We start from the raw sequence: 20,951 nt of genomic DNA on the forward strand, positions 1-20,951 counted from the left end.
ATATATATACCTATGTACCATTCAAAGATAATACAAGTACATACAGGTACACAAAGATAATACAGGTATTATTCTGACTATACATTAGTGACCCATTTTTTTCTCAAAGGCATGCAAATATTTGATTAATAGCACACTACTGATTTTGGAAAACAATTTAGTGCAGACTTTCCCCTGTTTATCTTGCACTAAGACCACTATGGCTATCAAACATGCACAGAGACTGCTCTCTGCCTTCCCCTACCTTTTTTCTTTCATTATACTGCGGTGGTGGTGCTGCAGTAGCGTTGTCGCCTCACAGAAAGACGTTGTCCTGTTCAATTCTCAGCTAGAGCGTCTTCTGTGTGGAGACATGCGTGAATGGACGTATCTTCGTTGAAGGTTGTGCATCAGGGCCGGCATCTTGGCACGTAAAAATCTATTGCCAATCATTAACGGACCAGAGTTCCACTGTGGCGACCCCTAACCGGGAAAAGCCGAAAGACACAACAACATCTTGTGCTAGTTCTCTGGTCTGCTTTACTCCTGGACCTTCACAACCAATAGGAGAAGGAACCTCAGCATATGAGATTTCACAATGCACATGTAAATTAACAATAGGCTTCATGCAATACCTTCCTTAGCAGCTGCTGTGATTATTTTACGCTATGTTGGACAGGAAGCATCATGAAAAGTCCGACTGGTTTGTACCTTTTTGACATTCAGATGCTTGCAGCTTACTTGTTCAAAGCTGAACACTTTTCTGAACTCACACATACACACACGTTTTTGTTTACACATTTAACCAGGTAAGAGTGATGGTCCAAAGACCCTTTTCAGGCATGAACAGCACCATTTGACAGTAGAAAACAAACATTTTAAAATGACACTGTGAATATATTAAATCCTAAGGATAAAAGAGCTGCTGGAGTAAAATGTCTCCTTTCAACTGCTTGTTCTCCATTTTTTAAATATCGGCATGATATCTAACAGCAAATTATGTGAGGTTTTGATTTTTGAAATGGCCTTAGCATTCTCTTCCTGGTGTAATGATTTATTATGCATAACATTTTAATTTCCTGCAGCCAGTTAGTTTCTCCTGATTATATCAGAATACCCTTTTACTACACAATTTACTACTGGAGTATAAATAACTGGGCTTATCCACCTGAAAGCAATCTGACAATCTAAATAATATTTGAACAATGGTTAGCTCATTGTCAAGGGCTGTGAATTAAAAGTCTTGCCAATTTTCCTCCTAAAGTTGTTTTAGATAGTTTCTCTTCTCCGGCAAGTATCACTATTAAGGAACTGTTAATTTAACTGGAATCTCTGTTATAAATAGTGAAAACAATTGCTTTGCTTACTTATAGCTTTACATAAAGATATGCTGAAACAGCATTCTGCTATGCTTCCTACCTTTCCAATAGCCCAAAGTTGCACTGTTTTTATGGAAACATGCTTTTGCAGGACACACCATACCCACAAGCAGTACAAATGACTGGGCTTCACATTTTGTCAAAATAAAAGGTCACTCTTGTAGAATTTGAGTTGTTGCATCTGTGTCATGTAATATTAATGTGTTTCAGATACAACATTACTACTTTATATAACTATTAGAGGAAACTTAGGAAATATATTTTGTCATAAAATCTCAAGATTTTTTTTCCCTTGGAGACTTATGCCTGAATAGGGACGGACTTTCATAAAGATTGACAGGTTGCAACCTTACATTCCTGTAAAAAGTGAAATATTATACAATGAGTGCCCATTAACATTTAAAAACGAGCACGCTGATTAGTCAGCCCAACCAGCGTGCCCATTGTTAATTGAACATATACCAATGGAAAAAAATTTTTTTAGAACAAGCTTACAAAAAACAGAGACTTCAAAACGAGAGAGATAGGACAGAGAAAATACAAGGATAATTCGGTATGCAAAACCAGAGAAACATATCTGATTATCCTTATATTTTTTCTGTCTTATCTTCCTGTACATTTCAAGTCTCCATATTTTCTTTTTTTTTAAATTAAAAACAACAAAAAAAAAGCAATGGAGATCTTCCTTTTTCTTTTGGTTACTTTACAGATCACTGATGGACTGCTGAAGTATGGGAATGCAAGTTACATAAGCATGCACAGTACATCAAGAAAGCCCCATGATACTGGGGACAAACAAGGAAGAGCACCACGGTGCCATTATACAAGGGCATTATTTAAGAAAAGTACATACATTTTTTTCTTAAATAATGTCATTGAATAATAGCAATAACCCACGGCTGGGTATAGCTAATGCTGATTTACCTATGGTTGGCTTTGTTTGGTCATGAGGTACAAAGCCCTCATTACCAAACCACACCAGCTGTGGGTAAATCCAGCATTACCCACACCCAGCCATGGGTTATTGCTATAGTATGCTCTCCTTAACTTGTCTCAATAAAGTTTCTTTCTGTAGCAGACACCATTTCCAGTCTATCCAGTAGCAGTTTGTCCCAGAAAGAAGGGGACAGGCATTTGCCCACATGTTGAAGTAACTGCAAATGTTATATCAAAATTTTGTTCTTTTCTTAAATTTTAAGACATTACTACTTCATCACACATATGCTAGGTCTGCGTTGTGGCTGAAAATGGTTCCAGTAAAAATATGTGTGTGTGTATATTTTAAATATACATATATACATATATATGCAGCTTTTTTCTCTCTTTCCTCTTTCTTTTTTTAGCTATGTTATTTATTATAATGTTTCCACTTGACTTCCCTGGGCTTTGCAGGTATGTATTACTTCTTTTGTACAAATGTATTAGCCATAGCTGTGATTTTTATGAATAGACTGAGGAAAATAAATGCCATGTTGCTTTATGTCAGGTTACAGTTTAGAGGATGGCAGTTTTGATTTGTTGCATATACTGTTTTTATTTTTTTAAAAAAAACAATACTTTCCCTTCAGCTATAGAGAAGAGTAACTGCAAAGTAAGCAAAAGGAATGTACCCACAGACAGAAAGCTTATAATAAACACATTCATCAAAACAGGAAAAACTATATATATATTTTTCTGATACATCCAAGGGGTGCAGTTTTGTGTGTGAAGTTTGTATCCTTTCTTACTTCAGAGCGGTTATGGAAGGGTGGCACAATAGAGCATTGAGATGTACTGTTGTCTTTCAGCAAAAGGTTCTCTAGTTCATTTCTCAGCTGAGATGCTTTGTGTGTGGCACCTGCGTGCCAGTCATGTGTTAGCATGAGTTTTGTCTGGGTGCTCTGGTTTCCTTCCACATTCCAACTTCATCCAGTAGATAAACTGGTAACTTATACATTTCCTATGGGTGTGTGATATGGGAAAAAGGCCTGACAATTTACTCATGTTTCTTCATGTGCCTAGTAAACTCTACAGATGTCACTGGCTACTCACCAGGTTGCTGAAGGAATCAGCTGTGACTCATAAATGTAGATGGAGAAAGGTGGTGGTGGGGACTTGTGTACAACTATCTTTGTTTTTATTAATCAGGATTTTGTTTTCCCCATGGGTATCAATGAATTTAGGTACTATTTTTGATGACAGGTTTGCTATAGTCTAGCATTCAGGTCATTCTCCTCGCGTTCCCTAAAAGATTAGCAGACAAGATTGCCAAACCTGTACCTTACATATATAATCTCTTCCTTATTAAATGAATTGTACTTCCAACTGTAGCACACCCACAGGTGTAGCTGAAGAGATATGGGTTCATTCCTACCTGACTCTGGTGACACCCCTACTAGGCCCAACACACCAAGGTGGCAAGAGGGACAGATTTTATTCTAGGTGACACATCTACTTTAAAAAGGCAATAGCACAACCACAAACAAATTATTTCAACAGTGCACCAGTTAGCAATAAGGCAAGGTGAGAATATGCATGCAGTGAAAACATACATTCACCCTCTTCCCCAGAACTCAACAAAAGAAGGTCTTGACATTCAAACATGAACAAAGAAGGCAATATCAATGAGCAGTAAAGCTTTATAATGCAGCAATACAAACACAGGAAAAATGCAATGTCATTAAGCAATAAAAGAGTCATAATACAACAATACAGATATGAGAAAATGCAACGTCATTGAACAGCAAAATTCTTGAAGACAGCAGTACTAACATGGCAAAATGCACTATCATTGAACAATAAAGATTTACAGTGTCACAATACAAATATGAGAGAATGCAATGTCATTTAGCAATACTAACACCCTCAACCCCCTTGATCAATTCTAAACAGACCAACTATGAAACACTATTATACCTTTTTCATTGGCCAGTGACTACTTACAGTCTTGCTGCTGGCATGATAGGGCCCAAGTTCGAGCTCATATAGATCCCAGTTATTTGTAATCCACAAAGCATTAAAGGGGGGGGACCACGATCTTATAAAAATATAAAATGACAGCCAGAGCCTTTCACCACTCTGTTGAGAATATCCTAGTTACCAGGCGCCGTGGTTCCTCTGATGAGAAAAGTAGGAAATCACCTACCAGAATTCTGGTAATCATCTATGGCTTCTCGGTACTAGGCCCAAGGGAGCTCCTTTTCTTGCTGAATCATAGCAGGCATGGAACTACTGGTTTCAGACTTCTGTCCTGATTCCACAACATACTATAGCCAGGATTTCAGCAAGAGACATACACAATCTGCTACTTCACTTCCTTGTCCCAAAACAATAGAAAAAAAATCTAGTCATGCTGCAAGGTCCTTTTTCCCTTCTGCTATGTGTTTCAGTCTTCCCTTCTTCAGCTAGTGTTCTAGAAGCCTCTCTCATTTTCAAAATTGTCTTTTATATTCCTGAAACGGAGCTCCACCTTGTGGTGTAATGGAAAACTACAGTCTATTACTTCTACATGAAATACACTGGGAGCTACACTCTCCCTCCACTTGAAAATCTTGGCTCCCCCCAAGTCAAAGGTAGATTAGCAGAAAATATTTACAAACACTAATGCATCATCAACTGAACAATATTTTTGCATTCAAAAGGTACATTCCACCAAGGATAATAAGCCTTATGCTTAACTTGGGATGGGGTGTCACCATTGGAGTAGGAGGCATAGGGATTATGAGCGCAGACCCTCCGATGAGCTGTGGTCACAGGTTCCATTGTACTATGTCCCAAACTGTTATAGGTAAGTGTCTGTGGGGGCTGAATCAGTCTCTGCAGTTTTGGTTTGGAAGACACAGCTAAGGAATTTTGCTTGAGAGGTTTGTCACTCATCACATTCAATGTCTAGTTCTTCAGTAGGCATATTGTCTGCATCTAAGATCATCTCTTGTATAACTTCACTTTTGTTTCCCATAACGGTATGACTATCCTCAGCACAATTTTCTGAAGTTTGCATAGCAGGGTCTCCATCAGTATCAGGTTCTGCAAGAAGCACAGAAACATTACTTAGTCTATTGTTAGGTCTGAGCTGCTCAAAATGACAAGGAACAAATTCCAGTGCATTTACATTGAGATTACAGCCCACTGGATCTTGAACATCCTCATAACAAAACCCACTGAAACCCCAGCCATCATCACTGTCCTCCTCTCCTTCATCAGGAGGAAGTATAGGCTCTTGAATATTGGAGGAGATAGTTTCTCTCCACCTTAGCCTTCTGGATCGCCTTGAGTTAGGCTTCCGCTGAGCCATTCTGGGTTCCGGATTCATGAGCCTCACTGATTTTGCCAAAGACATTAAGTTGTTTCGGTGTCAGGTTTTTATGGGTCCTTCTTTCCTCCCCTCAGGCTCATGGCAAACTTGGTAGAGAGGGATATTAGGTAACTGAGAACAAATTATGTAAATCTCAGATTCCCAGGGGTCAACTAGTTTATGCTTTCCTTGTAGTCCTAAATTTCTCAAAAGAACTCTGTCCTCTGGCTGCAAGTCATGCATCTTTACTTTTTTGTCATAGTGAGCCTGGTTTCGCTGATGTCTTTGTCCTGTTGATTTTTCAGCAAGCTCATAAGCCTGTCTGAGGTTCTTCTTGAGTCTCTCCACATAACTGCCATGAGATCACACTGGTATATAATCAGCTGTAACTCCAAAGGTGACCTCAAAAGGAAGATGAGCTTCTTCCAAACATTAGGAAGTAAGGCGAGAATCCTGTAGCATCATTTTTAGTACTTTGTAAGCATGCACCACTGTGGGTACATGTCTACTCCACTGACTCTTCTTTTCAGTAGATAGTGTCCCCAACATGTCTAGTAAAGTTCTGTTGAAACGCTCAGGCTGAGGATCCCCTTGAGGATGATAAGGAGTGGTGCAGCTTTTTTGGACTCCCAACAGAGTGAGTAGTTCATGGACAAGCTTGCTCTCAAAATCACGTCCTTGACCAGAGAGTATCCTTTTTGGCAGACCATAGTGTACAAAAGTTCTCAACTAGTAGTTTTGCCACTGTAATAGCTTTCTGATCATGAGTGGGAAATGCTTGAGCATACCTGGTATGATGGTCTGTCACCACCAGCACATTACTGATCCCACCTTCATCCTGTTCAATGCACAGAAAATCTATACAGACCAGTTCCATGGGTCCACTACTTTCCATTTGACCCAATGAGGCAGCTCTGATTGGCAGAGACTTTCTATGAATGCAACCAAGACATGTATGACAATAATCCTCAACATCTTGCTTCATGCATGGCCAGTAGAACTTGTCTCGTACCAGACCCATAGTTCTGTCATAACCAAGATGACTATGTTCATCATGCAATGACTGGAGTACTACTTCTCAATACTTCTGAGGAAACAACAATTGCCATTTTTCACTGCCGAGTGCACTTGGAGATCTCCTATACACTACTCCATTCTGTATCTGGAGTCTGTCCCAGTCTTTGGCCAAAAGTCTGGCCAGAGGATGAATATCCACATGAAGCATATTAACTTGTTTCTTCTCTAAAGCAGCTACCACCAGCTGACCTAAAGGGGTCTTCTCTTTGATCTCTCCTGAGGTCACTGTTACTCAAAGCTGGTAGCGATCAAGCCTGAAAAGTGACCAGATTACAGTGAACTTAGGGTAGGCTTGCTGCCAACAAACAAAACTTCTGGGCCCAACATTCAATGTGTTGATAGCAGGTTGCAATCTGACACATAGGTCTCACCCCTGGTGCTGGAATTTCCACCCATTCATCGTCAGGGTGTAAATCTCCCTGAGGTCTTCTGGACAGACCATCATCATCTCCATTTTCATGTCCTGGGTGGTATTTCAAACTGAAATTATAGTTACATAGAGCTGCCATTCATCTGTGGCCATTAGTATCTAGCATTGCACTGGTTTGGATGTATGTCAGAGGACTGTTGTCAGTCTGCACTTCAAATTCTGCCCACATAGAGATAGTCATGCAGCTTGTCCACTACCGCCCACTTTAAGGCAAGGAATTTCAACTTGTGTGCAGGGTAGTTTCTTTCTGTGGGGGATAAACTTTGATAACAGCAACAGGCCTCAGCTTCTTGTCATACTCCTGGTAAAGGACTCCTAAGCCATCACTGCTAGCATCCACATGTAAAGTGTATGGCTTTGTTGACACAGCATATGCCAGCACAGGGGCATGTGTGAGGCAATGCTGTTCAAATGACTCTTCACACTCAGAAGTCTGACGACTCTCTGAGTTCTTTAGAACCTCTCAGTCCCTTAGGCTTTTTCACAAGGATATCTTCATCTGTTTAATCTGCTTTCTCATAATTTCAGAGCAAATGTTTGAGGGGTCTTGCTATCTTTGAAAATCCTTCCACAAACCACCTTCTATAGTAACTGCAGAACCCCAGGAAAGATTGCAGCTCTGTGATAGTTTTGGGTCGGGGTCAAGATGTCACCACTTCAACTTTGCTGGGATCTGTGGATATTCCATTTGCAGACACTACATGTCCCACACAGGTCATTGAAGGTTGGAAGAACTTGCATTTGTCCAATGACAACTTCAGGCCTTCCTTCTCAATCCTGTCCTATACCTTCATCAGTCTTTTTTCGTGCTTCTCTAGGGTCCCCCCAAAGACAATGATGTCATCCAGGTAGACTAAGACTTCCAGGAGATGCATGTCTCCAGCTGTTCTTTCCATGATTCTCTGGAAAGTTGCCAATGCAGCTGAAAATCCTTGAGGTAAGCGATCAAACTCAAAAAATCCCAAAGGGGTGATGAAAGCAGTCTTCTCTATCTTCTGGGGGCATAGGGATTTGATAGTATCCACTCCTTAAGTCTAGCACACTGAACCACTTACTGCCCACCAGGCAATTTACAGCATCTTTAATCCAGGGAGTTGTGTACTGGTCTGGAATGGATCGCTGATTCAGAGTACGATAGTCAACACACATACAAATTGACCCATTCTTTTTCATGACAACGACAATGGAAGAGGCATTTGGACTTCTTGACTCTCGAATTATCCCTGTGGCTTTTAGTTCTTCCAAATGTTTTTCTAAGTCCTCCAGGTCTCCTAGGGCTACACTTCTGGAACAAAAAAATAACAGCAAGCACCACAGGAAAATAAATGTTCTTGAGCACGGAATAAATGAATAAAGCCAAATGGTATAATAAGCTCAAGAACAACCACACGCAGATGACTGTAGTCAACATACAAATATCTGTTCAGACCAAGCATAGACGATGTATATAATCCATAAGAGTAAGCAACTGCTGAAAGCTCTTAAAAATAATTATTTTATTATAAAACAAATATCCGGTAAGCGCTTTCGCCAAGGTGGCTTCTTCAGACCTTAAGAATACAAACTAATTAAACACACCTTTATATATGTGTGTAGACTTTATCAATTAATGACATCATAATTAATTGATATGCAAACTCAACAATTAATTAATAGTATTGCATGCTTAAGCAAAAACATTTCATGGATTCATGTTAAATAAAAACTAAAGATATACATATATTTTAAATCCAAAAAAAGACCAACTTTTAGAAAACATATATATATATATATATATATATATATATATTAGAAGAGCATAATGCTCTTCTAATAACATCCCTTTATACGAATATAAAACTTACTTAGGCACTAGACCATGTATTAACTGCAATTATTGCTCCTATATATGTAATTCTAATATTTTTGTCCATCCCATCACATCCCAACTCTATAGCTTTGATATCACAGCCAATTGCAATACTGAACATGTTGTTTATCTTTCCCTTTGTTCTTCCTGTCCTGCCTTCTATGTTGGTAAAACCGATAGAATGCTTAGGGACAGGGTGAGGGAGCACTTATATCAAATACGCATCAAATCCACTATAAATGCTCTCTCTAAACACACATTTTAGAAACTAACAATTCACATACGTTCAAGTTCATGGTTGTATATGTTAATTTACCTAGTTTGAGAGGTGGAGATGTAAGAAACTTCACTGAAAGAAATGAAACGAACTGGATTATTAGATTCCAGGTACATATCCACCCTGGCCTCAATGAGAAGATCCCCATTAAACCAGTTCTTAAAAATAGGAGGTTTCTTTTTAAGTAATTTTAGTAATGTTTATATCAATATCTTTTTAATGATGGATTTTATCATTGTTATATATATGTATATTATTTTATGTACATATATATATATATATATATATATATATATATATATATATATATATATATATATATATATATATATATATGTATATATATATATATATATATATATATATATATATATATATATCTATATATATATATATATATATATATATATATATATATATATATATATATATATATATATATATATATATATATGTTTTCTAAAAGTTGGTCTTTTTTTTTGGTATAAAATATATGTATATCTTTAGTTTTTATTTAACATGAATCCATGAAATGTTTTTGCTTAAGCATGCAATACTATTAATTAAATGTTGAGTTTGCATATCAATTAGTTATGATGTCATTAATTGATAAAGTCTACACACATATATAAAGGTGTCTGTTGAATTAGTTTGTATTCTTAAGGTCTGAAGGAGACACCTTGGCGAAAGCGCTTACCGGATATTTGTTTTATAATAAAAGAATTATTTTTTAAGAGCTTTCAGCAGTTGCTTACTCTTATGGATTATATACATTGTTTATGCTTGGTCTGAACAGATATTTGTATGCTGACTACAATCATCTGTGTGTGGTTGTTCTTGAGCTTATTATACCATTTGGCTCTACTCTTCTGGAACGCTCCCTGAAGGGTGGGTCCTCTTTTACTCTTATTCGGTGTTCTGCACTTTTTGCACAGCCCATATCTAGTTCACTAGTAGAAAAACAATTTTTCTTTTTCATTAGTAGCTCTAACTCTGGCTAGCCACTCAAGGGGCAAGAGACCACCTCCTATCTCAATATCTTCTAGCTTCAACCCGTTGGCTCTGCTCTCATTCCTTTTCAACACAGTAGCGGGTAAGGGAGTGGCAGCATAAACATTTCTTAAACGCACTTGTGAACGCAGGACAATGGGAGCACTTCCTTTATTTTTCAACCCCACAGGAAAAGTGTCATAAGGATAACTTGTCCACAAGCCAAACTTCTGGGACTAGTTCCAGCCCAGTGGCAAGTCACTTTCTGGATCCATTTCCATCATGAGATGAGAGGAAACGGTTTGTCCACACATCCTCATTTTGGCTCTCAAGCAGGTGACCTGACCAGGATGAATTATATGCTCTTTCCCACGACAGGGTCCACACATGACCAATTTCATCTTTCTTACTATCCTTCTCCCTTTGAAGGGCACAGAAAAATGGTCCCAGGAGAGGATGTAGTTTTGGGTGTTCCTGGTTCAACTGAGGCATTAGCATTTTTCTGACGAGGTCAGTATTTGACCCCACTAAAATAGATGCTGAATCCTTTCCTTTTGACCTTGGGCACACAACAGTGAGTGTTTCAAAAACTTCTGTTGACCCAACAACTGAAGTGGAAAATTCTAACTGGAGTGAGACATAACCATCATAAAGTGAACTTCATGTCACTTAGCCCCCAGATCTCCAAATCTTCTAACTTTTCAAGTGGCAAATGCTTTAAGTATTTTTGGTAGAAATCTCTGTACAGAATGGTGATTTGTGCACCAGTATCCAACAGTGCTTTACTATACACTCCTATTTTTACTGATACGACAGGGGACGGTCCCAGTAGACCATCGGGTAGTTTCTGTTTCCGGTGTTGTTCAGTTGAACGGCAGTCAGCATGTGGTTGAGGTACCACCGGTTGACCTCACCATTTTAACAGATAAGACTCTTGCTTAGTAATGTTTTGCGGTCTGAGATGCTGGGAATTTGGCTGAGATGGCTTTCCAATTTGGTCGTTCACCTCAGATGAGCTAGAAGTGTGCATAGTAGGTAGTCTCTCTCCCCTATTACAAGGGTTAGTGTGGAAAGGAGTTCCAGGATGCTGTCTCTTGATCTTAAATTTTATGGTGCTCTTTGTAACTGGGCATGCAGCTGGTTCCTTCACTGAGGCCCTTTGAAGTTTTCCCTGCATTGCACTAGCCAATAATAGTTCATTCACTCTTTTCAAGTTCTCTGCATTAGAACACCGTTGCTTTTTATGCCTGCATATCCACAGCAAAATCAAAATCCAGTAGGAACTCTGAGCGTTGGCTGATTTGGTTCTTCCCTGAGTCCATTCATGGAGGTTTTAGCTGATGTATTCCTCCCTTCGGCTTTCTGTAATTCTGCAACTGTCTTGGTGACTTGAGCTATGGTGTCGGTCAGGGAAGACACCTGCATCTGCAACTGTGACACCTCTACATTATGGACACTCTGAGCCACGACTTCTGTTTGAGTAGTGAGCATGGCTATAGGCACCTGCTGGTGTTCACTCACTGTCTTAGTTGCTGTTGAACATTGAGATTTGGCTTCCAACAGGGCCTCCTCTTCCCTCACCTCTTTAACAAACTGAGAATAAGTTAGAGTCTCTTCCCTATTTCTCATCCTCATTTTCCACACAATGGGGTCCATAGCTTGAGCTCCCTGTAAAATTTCTCTGATCCATACTTGGTCAGCTACTTTCAGATCCACTCCCTTCTTTAGAATGATCTGGTGGAGCATTTTATCTAATCGCTTAATGTAATCAGATAATTTCTCACCAACTTCTTGATATGTATGTTTGAACTGATACAGTAGGTCAGCAGCCCTCTCGGTCCTTCCAAACACATCCTGCAGTACTCCTAAATAGTCCTTGGCCGTGCAATTTTGCTTACCCATCCTTAGGTTGCGCATGGTATCCATAGCTAATCCCTTTAGACTTTCAGCTATCCACTGCTTCTTCTGAGATTCTGGGATATCCCACTCCTCTAGGGCTTGTGAAGCCTGATCCATTCAGGATTCAAAATCTTCCTCTCCCTAAGGTGTGGGTTGTTTGCCAGAAAAGAAATGCAATTTGCGGTAGCCAAATCCAGTGAATGGCTGTGTAGGCTTTAAGCATTTTTCTACAATACTTCCCAAAGTATTCAAAACTTCAGGCCCAACAGTATTTATGGGCAGTGAAGCTGCAGCTTCTGGTGTAAAGTTCTGACCTATATGGGTAGCTTCCACAGGTATTTTGTCTGTTGCCGAAGTAGTGCACATCTCATGGATTACCACACAGACTGCACTCTCACCTGAAATTTGTACACTTGAAGCTATGTGCTCATATACTAAAGGACTTTTCCATTCTAATAAGGCCAATGTGCTCTGCTTAGTAGGGTCCACAGTGCTGTCCAACAAAAATCCATGGCCCACAACTGGCAAAGATCCTGTGACTTGATGTATTTGCATATCAGTCCATGTGACCCCTGGCAACACCAAAACTAAGCAATGCTCTGACTGAGCATTGTTCTATTTGTACCACTTAGCGGCTACTTCTGGGTTCATGTTTCTGCTTGATTTGCTTTCCACACGTACAGGATAATAGGATGGAGTCCAAGGTAGTACAGGAAATCCCAGATGAGCCCCTAAATGTAGCGCACCCACAGGTGTAGCTGAAGAGATATGGTTCCTTCCTACCTGACTCTGGTGAAACCCCTATTAGGCCCAACACACCAAGGTGGCAAGAGGGACAGATTTTATTCTAGGTGACTCATCTAGTTTAAAAAGGCACTAGCACAACCATAAACACATTATTTTAACAGTGCACCAGTTAGCAATAAGGCAAGGTGAGAATGTGCACCCTCTTCCCCAGAACTCAACAGAAGAAGGTCTTGACATTCAAACATGCACAAATAAGACAATATCAATGAGCAGTAAGGCTTTATAATGCAGCAATACAAACATGGGAAAAAATGCAATGTCATTAAGCAATAAAAGAGTCATAATACAATACAGATATGAGAAAATGCAATGTCATTGAGCAGCAAAATTCTTGAAGGCAGCAGTACTAACACAAGCAAAATGCAATGTCATTGAACAATGAGGATTTATAATGCAACAATGCAAATATGAGAAAATGCAATGTCATTGAGCAGTAAAGGTTCTTTAAGGCAGCAGTACTAACATGGCAAAATGCATCATCATTGAACAATAAAGATTTATAGTGCCACAATACAAATATGAGAGAATGCAATGCCATTCAGCAGTACTAACACCCTTCTACCCCCTTTTGATCAATTCTAAACAGACCAACTATGAAAAACTCTACTATACCTTGTTCACTGGCCAGTGACTACTTACAGTCTTGCTGCCGGCATGATGGGGCCCAAGTTGGAACTCGTATGGATCCGTTATTTGTAATCCACAAAGCATTAAGGGGGGGGCACAATCTTATAAAAATATAAAATGACAGCCAGAGCCTCTCACCACTCCATCAAGAATATCCTAGTGACAAGGCACCGTGGTTCCTCTGATGAGAAAAGTAGCAAATCACATACCAAAACTCTGGTAATCACCTATGGCTTCTTGGTACTAGGGCCAAGGGAACTCCTTTTCTTGCTGAATCATAGCAGGCATGGAACTACTGGTTTCAGACTTCTGTCCTGATTCCACAACATACTATATCCAGGATTTCAGCAAGAGACAGACACAATCTGCTACTTCACTTTCCTGTCCCAAAACACTAAAAAAAAATCCAGTCATGCTGCAAGGTCCTTTTCCCCTTCAGCTACATGTTTCAGTCTTCCCTCCTTCAGCTAGTGTTTCAGAAGCCTCTTTTACTTTTGAAATTGTCTTTTATAATCCTGAAACGGAGCTCCACCTTGTGGTGTAATGGAAAACTGCAGTCTATTACTTCTACATGAAATACAGTGGGAGCTGCATAAACTTGAAACATTCCATCATAATCCCTCACTCCAAAGGTTCCCTGTCCCAAAACACTTAAGGACATCTACACTTTTTACCTCACAGAAAAGTATGTGAAAACATAATTTATAAACAAATGGTTAAATGAAGAAATAGATTTAGATTGCTTTCAAATAAACAATATGGTTTCAGAAATGCCTTCAGTACCACCACAGTCTTATTCTCTGCAACTGAGAATCTGCGGCAAAATCAGTGCTGGACCTGTGACTGCTGGGATATTTATAGATATAACTAGGGCATTTCAAACTGTTAGCTACAATATACTACTTAAAATTCTGAACAAATTTAACTGTGGCTATAAAACCATAATGCAGTTCCAGAATCATATTGAGACTAGAACATTCCCAATACTCACTAACAACCTTTAATTGTCACATGGCACACTGCAGTGTCCCAATGTTCGGTGCTAGAACCCACAATGTTTTCTTTATTCATTAATGAATACCTAATAACTAATGTAAGGGATGCTGAATCTCTCACTGTTTTCAAAAAGATCTGTTCTGAACACCTGCGCAATGAAGTCGCCTGAAAATCCTTCAGGGATAATGGTAAACCTCATCATTCGTTACAACACAGCAAACTCTAGTTCTGTCACAAAAATCTGTCCCTGCTTGCCACTGATATCTTGTTACATCAGCTGTACATACTGTATTTAATGTAAATATTTGATGCAAGTATGGCAAATGAAGGTAAACATACCAGAGGTTTGTGTACACTTACCTGTATGCTCAGTATACAATATAGAAATTAAACTGCCACTTCATAAAGACTGCCGCTGCACTGTCAAAACTACACTCAACACACCTTAACTCTTCCACGTCTCCCCCAAAATAAATCATCTCTCCTTCTCTGTACAACCAGTACTGACTTCATCAATCTAAAAACAACTTTCTAAACTCAAACTCACCAGACTGGCTGCTGACAATCTTCCAGTAAAATAGTTAAATGTGTTGCTAAACCTCTCTCCTATCCTATTTCTGTACTCATTATTTATTCCATATCCAAAGGATTTGTTACTGGGAACAATTTTTTTATTCTTCTTCTACATAAAGGTGGCACATTTATTGAAATGTCAAACTTCCACCCCTTAGCTGTTCTCTCTCTTTTCAACTATCCTAGAAAGACACATCTATAATCAAGTTCTTTAGTATATCCTGTCCAATAATCTTCTCTCACCCACCCAACATTTTTGTCCAAACTATTGCGCAAAACACCGCTTTACTTTTCATCCTTAATACCATCTTTCAAGAGAGAAATTACAACAATCTCATTTTAGCCGTCTTCCTAGGCCTTTCAAAAGCTTTTGATGCAGTCTTCCATCAAAAAGTACTTCACACCACTTCATGACTTAGCTTCTCTCTTATTCAACTAGTTTACTAGCCAATTCTCCAACCACATACAGGCAGTTAAATGGAATTCGTTCTTCTCTACTTATTGGGCACTTTCTACTGGCATTCAACAAGGAACCATTCTTGGATTATTTAACCTGTTCACCAATAACTTTGCATCCACCTCAGTTTATTCTGCATTTATCCAATATGATGACAATGCTAGTCTAATCAGCTCTTTATCTTCTCTCTCTTCACTACAAACTATCACCCAAGAATCATTCACATCAACTGAAACATTTGGTCCACTCTCAATTAGTTGTAAATCCTAACAAAACCAAAGCAACGCTCTTTACTCCAAGTCCCATTCTACTAACTTTATAATCTTCTCATGCCAAAATATCCAGTTTAGAAATACTGTCAGAGAACACATTACTACATCATCCTAGACAATCAGCTTTAATTTGCTCATATTTAAACAGTAGTGAACAAAACTCACTGCAAATTAGGCTTCCATCTACAAAGCATATCTACAACAACAATTGCATCTTATCTTAAATCTACTTTAGACTTCTCCTGTTCTTACTAACATTAACAACCAATACAAAAATTAGAACAGTGTTGTAAAAAATGATATATTTTCTACTAAATCATCAAATTCAACTCACTACCTTACCCTCAAAAGTTACATTGGCTTGAATCCTTAAACTACCTCTGTCTTTTACTGTTAAAAATTATCTTTTTTTCCCAGACAAGTGCCCCTCTTTCATTTCTGTTTTACAAATGGAAGATCTGCTGATTCATATCTTCTTGATGTCAATGAATCACACAATAGCTTTGTTGCCTTCCTGTAGGATTGTAGGAGGTTTTTAATGTAACTGCCGTAGAGCCTTTTTAAGCCTAGCCATTCATTCCCCAATTTTCCCAATCATCAATGCCCATGTACTAGAACAACTTTAATATACTCTTGTGCCTTACAGCATCTACAAACTGTCTCTGTCCATAAGGGCCACAGGTGACAAGCCAGGGGTGAATTTGTGATTTCCCAACCATTAGTCCAAATTGTTTTTGAATAGACATAGGGAAGAATGAGATTTAGATTCATAAATTAGGTAATTCTACTGCTCTTTGTTTTGTGAATGTGTAACAGATCGGTCTGGGCTGGATCGGAGAATGCCTTGTAGATTAGGCATAGGGTACCTCTCAGTAGTCTGTAGGAGACTGAGTACAGGGACAGGGTTTTGAGGTGGTCTGCATAGGATGTATTATTTACACTCTGTATTCTTTTAGTGAGGAACTGCTCAGGCCACTCCAGCTGTTGCAAATGCTCGGTCAGGTACATGGTGAAAGATGCATTGTACTTGATTGTTGGTCTAATGAGGACTGAGTATAGTGGGGACTGTGATATCCTTAGATCTAGATGCCATGCCCTTACTTATAAGTTGCACCACGCAGAAGGATTTTCTCACTACCATTGACACATGGTGAATAAAGTTCAGGTTACTGTCCGCCCGAGTTCCCAATTGCCTTACCACTGGGTCTACTCTTAGGGGAGTGTTATCAATGTTGTAATTTCCAGGGGTGGTTGACTTACATTTTTTTTTTTGCTTTGAGAATTAAGCCTTGGTTCTGGCACCAGTCATTTGTCTGTGCCAGACCTCCCTGGAAGATATCTACATCTATAGGGGTTCAGTGACTGAACCCGGCTTACAGTCATCAGTAAATTTGGTCAGCCAAAGGCCATCTACATTTGCCATGACTTCAGAGATGTATATTCCAAACAGAAGTCTCACTGCCATGGCCTGTGGGACACCATTAGTAACAGGCCTCTTGGTGAAGGTGGATTCCCCCACCCTAACTTCATGTGTCCTAGCTGTAAGCCATTTGGCTATCCATTGGGTGACATAGGGATTTATGACTAAATTTGTGACTTTGCCTATAATAGCTGAGTGAGGTATTGTGTCAAATGCCTTTGCCAGGTCAAAGCTGGCAGTATGCATCATTTTGCCATTGTCCATGTCTCCAGTGACCTTCACAAAGAAGTCTACCAAGTTTAGTCAGCATGACCTGCCCATGATGAAACTGAACTGTGTCTAGTGTTTGAAAATGTCCTATGTCTTTGCTTATCAGTGACATAATTCTTTCCATGGCCTTGCATATAAGACCAGTCAAACTAATGGGTCTGTAGTTCCTCGGGTGTGTTGATGGTCCACCTTTGTGTCGAGCAATGACTATGGCAGTCCTCCATTCTCTAGGGATGAAGCCTTTCAGGAAGCTGTGGTTGAAGAAAGATTCTAGTGGGCCAGACAAGTCATATTTCATGCTATGTAGGCAGCATCCTGGGATATTATCAAGACTCATCGATGTAGTGTTTTTACCTGTGGGGAGTGCAGTGAAGACCTGTTCTTTAGTGATAGTTGGTGGAAAAATGGTAGAGGGGATTTCCTTGGAGGATACTAAAGGTGATAGGGGATGAAATTGGAGTTAAACTTCTCAGCCAGCACACTTTCTATATTCCCTGGTTCAGTATCAGAAGTTCTATTTACTATTACTTCAGCACACTGCTGGGTGTTCCCTTTAAGGCTGTGTATATAATTGAAAAATCTCTTATAGTTATCCTTAGCCTGGGAGGCTCTTTTTGTTTCAAAGCTGACTTTGGTGGAATCGATTAGTTCCCCTGAGGTGTACATTGAGACTGATGATGGTGTCTTTTGGGCATAGCCCTTCCTGTTTTATGGACAGGATTTTCTTTCTTTTGTTGTACAATCTTCATGAACTGGGGCTCCATCAAGGGGGCTTGTTTTCTGAGTTTGTCCAAAGTTTATTTCTGTTCAGTACTGCAGTTTCTATGCAACTATTTTCATGCAGAGTTTCTGTAAATACTTCCACAAAAGCCGCCATGTTTTCTGAGCTTGGGGGAACTTGAAATTTATGTATGGCTTCATTTAATAGGATGTAGTTAGCCTTGGAAAACTTTTTAAGGGTTCTGAAGTTTGCGGGGAGTACAGCCTTTATATTTTTTCAAGGGTTGCCACTTTGTGATCTGATTTGACCACTGAGGACATTGCACAAGGATACAGAGGATGCAACATTCCCTCATATCTGTGAGTATCAGGCCCAGGATATTTGCACCCTTAGCAAGTGTGTGGAATAGCTGTTTCATGATGTTTCCATTGACAATCCAAGAAAATCCAAGAATCTCTGAGCTGCAAGTAAGTGGTTGTGTACATATCCCATTTTATGGTGGCATACTTGAATGCACCCATGAACAGGTGTAGGGCTGAATTGTGGGAGACTCCAGTACATTCAGTTATATGGTATGGCTATCCTGAGTCATAGACGTAGACCTATAGGTAGCAAGAATGTGGTATTGGACTTTACCCAAGGTTAGTTGAACACAAAGTAGCTCTGGCATGCCACATTGTTTGATTAATCTTGAGGTGTGTTTACTTTTTATGTAGATTGACACCTTCACATCTAATCATTTCTTTTGTGGTAGCTGGTTTAACACTGTGGAAGTCATTATAGCCTTGTACATCCAGAGTGCCTTCCATGGCTTTAAACCATGTCTGAGTAAATGCGCTAATATCAACTCTCTCCAAGGAATGGAACTTCTTGATAACGTTCCTACCATTGAACAGTCACATGTACTTGTTTATAATTTACCATCTTGGAAGGTTCATCAGTGTGCCTAAAAAAGTACTGTTGGACTGGATAATGTTTTGGCCAATATCCGAAAGTCTAGTGGGAAGAGTTACAAACTGTCCATGGCAAAGCAGCATGTTCTGTCAATCATGTCCTCCCAAGCTGACAAGTATTGCACCCCCTTAGAATAATTCTCCATTGTATCCAAACTACTGGCTCTGCTCCTGTGCTTGCTCATCAGGAAGTGTCATTTACTTTTCTCAGCTTTACCAAGGACTACTCCTCTCACTTTTCTCCAATATTTTCTCTCCCAAATTTTTGCCTCCCCCTCTTATTATTCAATCTGACCTTCCAATAATCACTGTTAAAATTCCTATTATACTGCACTCAATACCTTATTTTTTGCTAAGTTGCCAGCCTCTCACTTTAATTCACTAGCTCTTATCCACTACACTCAAGCTTAAGTTTAATTCATTACTATTCTTTAAATGTCTAGTATAATTTCCCTTTCATTGTATATCTTTATGCCATCTCTGCATATGTCTACTTTTAGATATACCTCCTCTCCTACCCAATTTTTATCTTCTACATTTTTGTTCTCAGCATATCTTTTTGTTAGCCTGTTTTCTATTTATTTCACATTTATTTACCGGGAAAGTCCAGCTGGGATAAGACCCATTTTCAGTGGAGGCCTGGGGAGAAAAGCTCCACATATACAAATTATACAAAATTTATACAAGAAATTATGCAAAACTTATACAAAAAATTATACAAAAAATATACAAGACAGAGTACACCAGAAATTACATTCTATGCTATTATAGCTAACATCTGTATTATACAATCACCTGATATAATTCCTTATTGTAGTGTAGACGTGGTTTCTCAAAGTAAGCTGATGAAGGGTTTGTAGGAGGGAATTTTATTTTGATTACTTGCATTACTGAATAAACTACAACAGTCTTATATGCACATTGTTTATCTAATATTGTATTATGATTGTAAATTTAGTTTTAACATGTAGCAAATATTAAGACTGATATATTAATTTATTTAGAGCATATCTCCCTGGATCTCTGCTGAAAAGTAGTCTGGAATGGCCCAGTCACATACCCTTGTAAACAAACACAATGAGAATTAACCTTTGTTGTGGTACTTTATTGGCTCAGTAGGTGCCTGACCTGAGGTCCTACAATGAGACATAGGTCTTAAAGTAAATTCATGGCTGCTATTCTATTTATAGATCCATACATTGTTACTAAGCTAATGACCGGGGGGGGGGGGGGGCTTTCTAAGCCTTGCCAAGTTTTCCTGAAATAGTAATGTCCTGTACTTGAAAAAGGACACTGAGGGCTAGGCATTTATAATGTACCTCTGTCCATAAGCAACACGGGTGCCAGGCCTGGTGTAAATTTCCTATTCTTCATCCACTGGTCTAGGTTGCACTTAAATTGGGTAATAGACAAATTCAGCTTCACATAAATGGGAAGCCTCTTCCACAGGAGAGGCAATCTTGGAGACACTTATCTGTTTCTCTAGCATGTTCTGTTTAAGTCACAGACAAAATTCAGGTCGGTACTGTTTCAGTTATGAATATGCCGGAGATTCATAACTGTGGGGTTTGTGCATGCCTTATAAGCCAGGCATAGAGCACACCTCAGCAAACTACAGGAGACTAAGCAGAGGGAATGGAACTTTAAGGGAATCTGTGTAAGGTAGTTTGTTATACTTTGTATTCTTTTTGTAAGGAACTTC

The 20,951-nt window shown here is 39.1% G+C and overlaps 1 protein-coding gene across 1 annotated transcript in view; it reads right to left on the bottom strand.

Annotated features, from left to right (window-relative positions):
• Nucleotides 1–20,951, bottom strand: part of GARNL3 (GTPase activating Rap/RanGAP domain like 3) — a 3,522,664-nt gene that overhangs the window by 2,474,941 nt on the left and 1,026,772 nt on the right. The gene's annotated exons all lie outside the window — the stretch shown is intronic.

This window comes from Protopterus annectens, chromosome 16.part0, assembly GCF_019279795.1.
Source record: "Protopterus annectens isolate FY-2018-M chromosome 16.part0, PAN1.0, whole genome shotgun sequence".
NCBI lineage: Eukaryota > Metazoa > Chordata > Ceratodontiformes > Protopteridae > Protopterus > Protopterus annectens.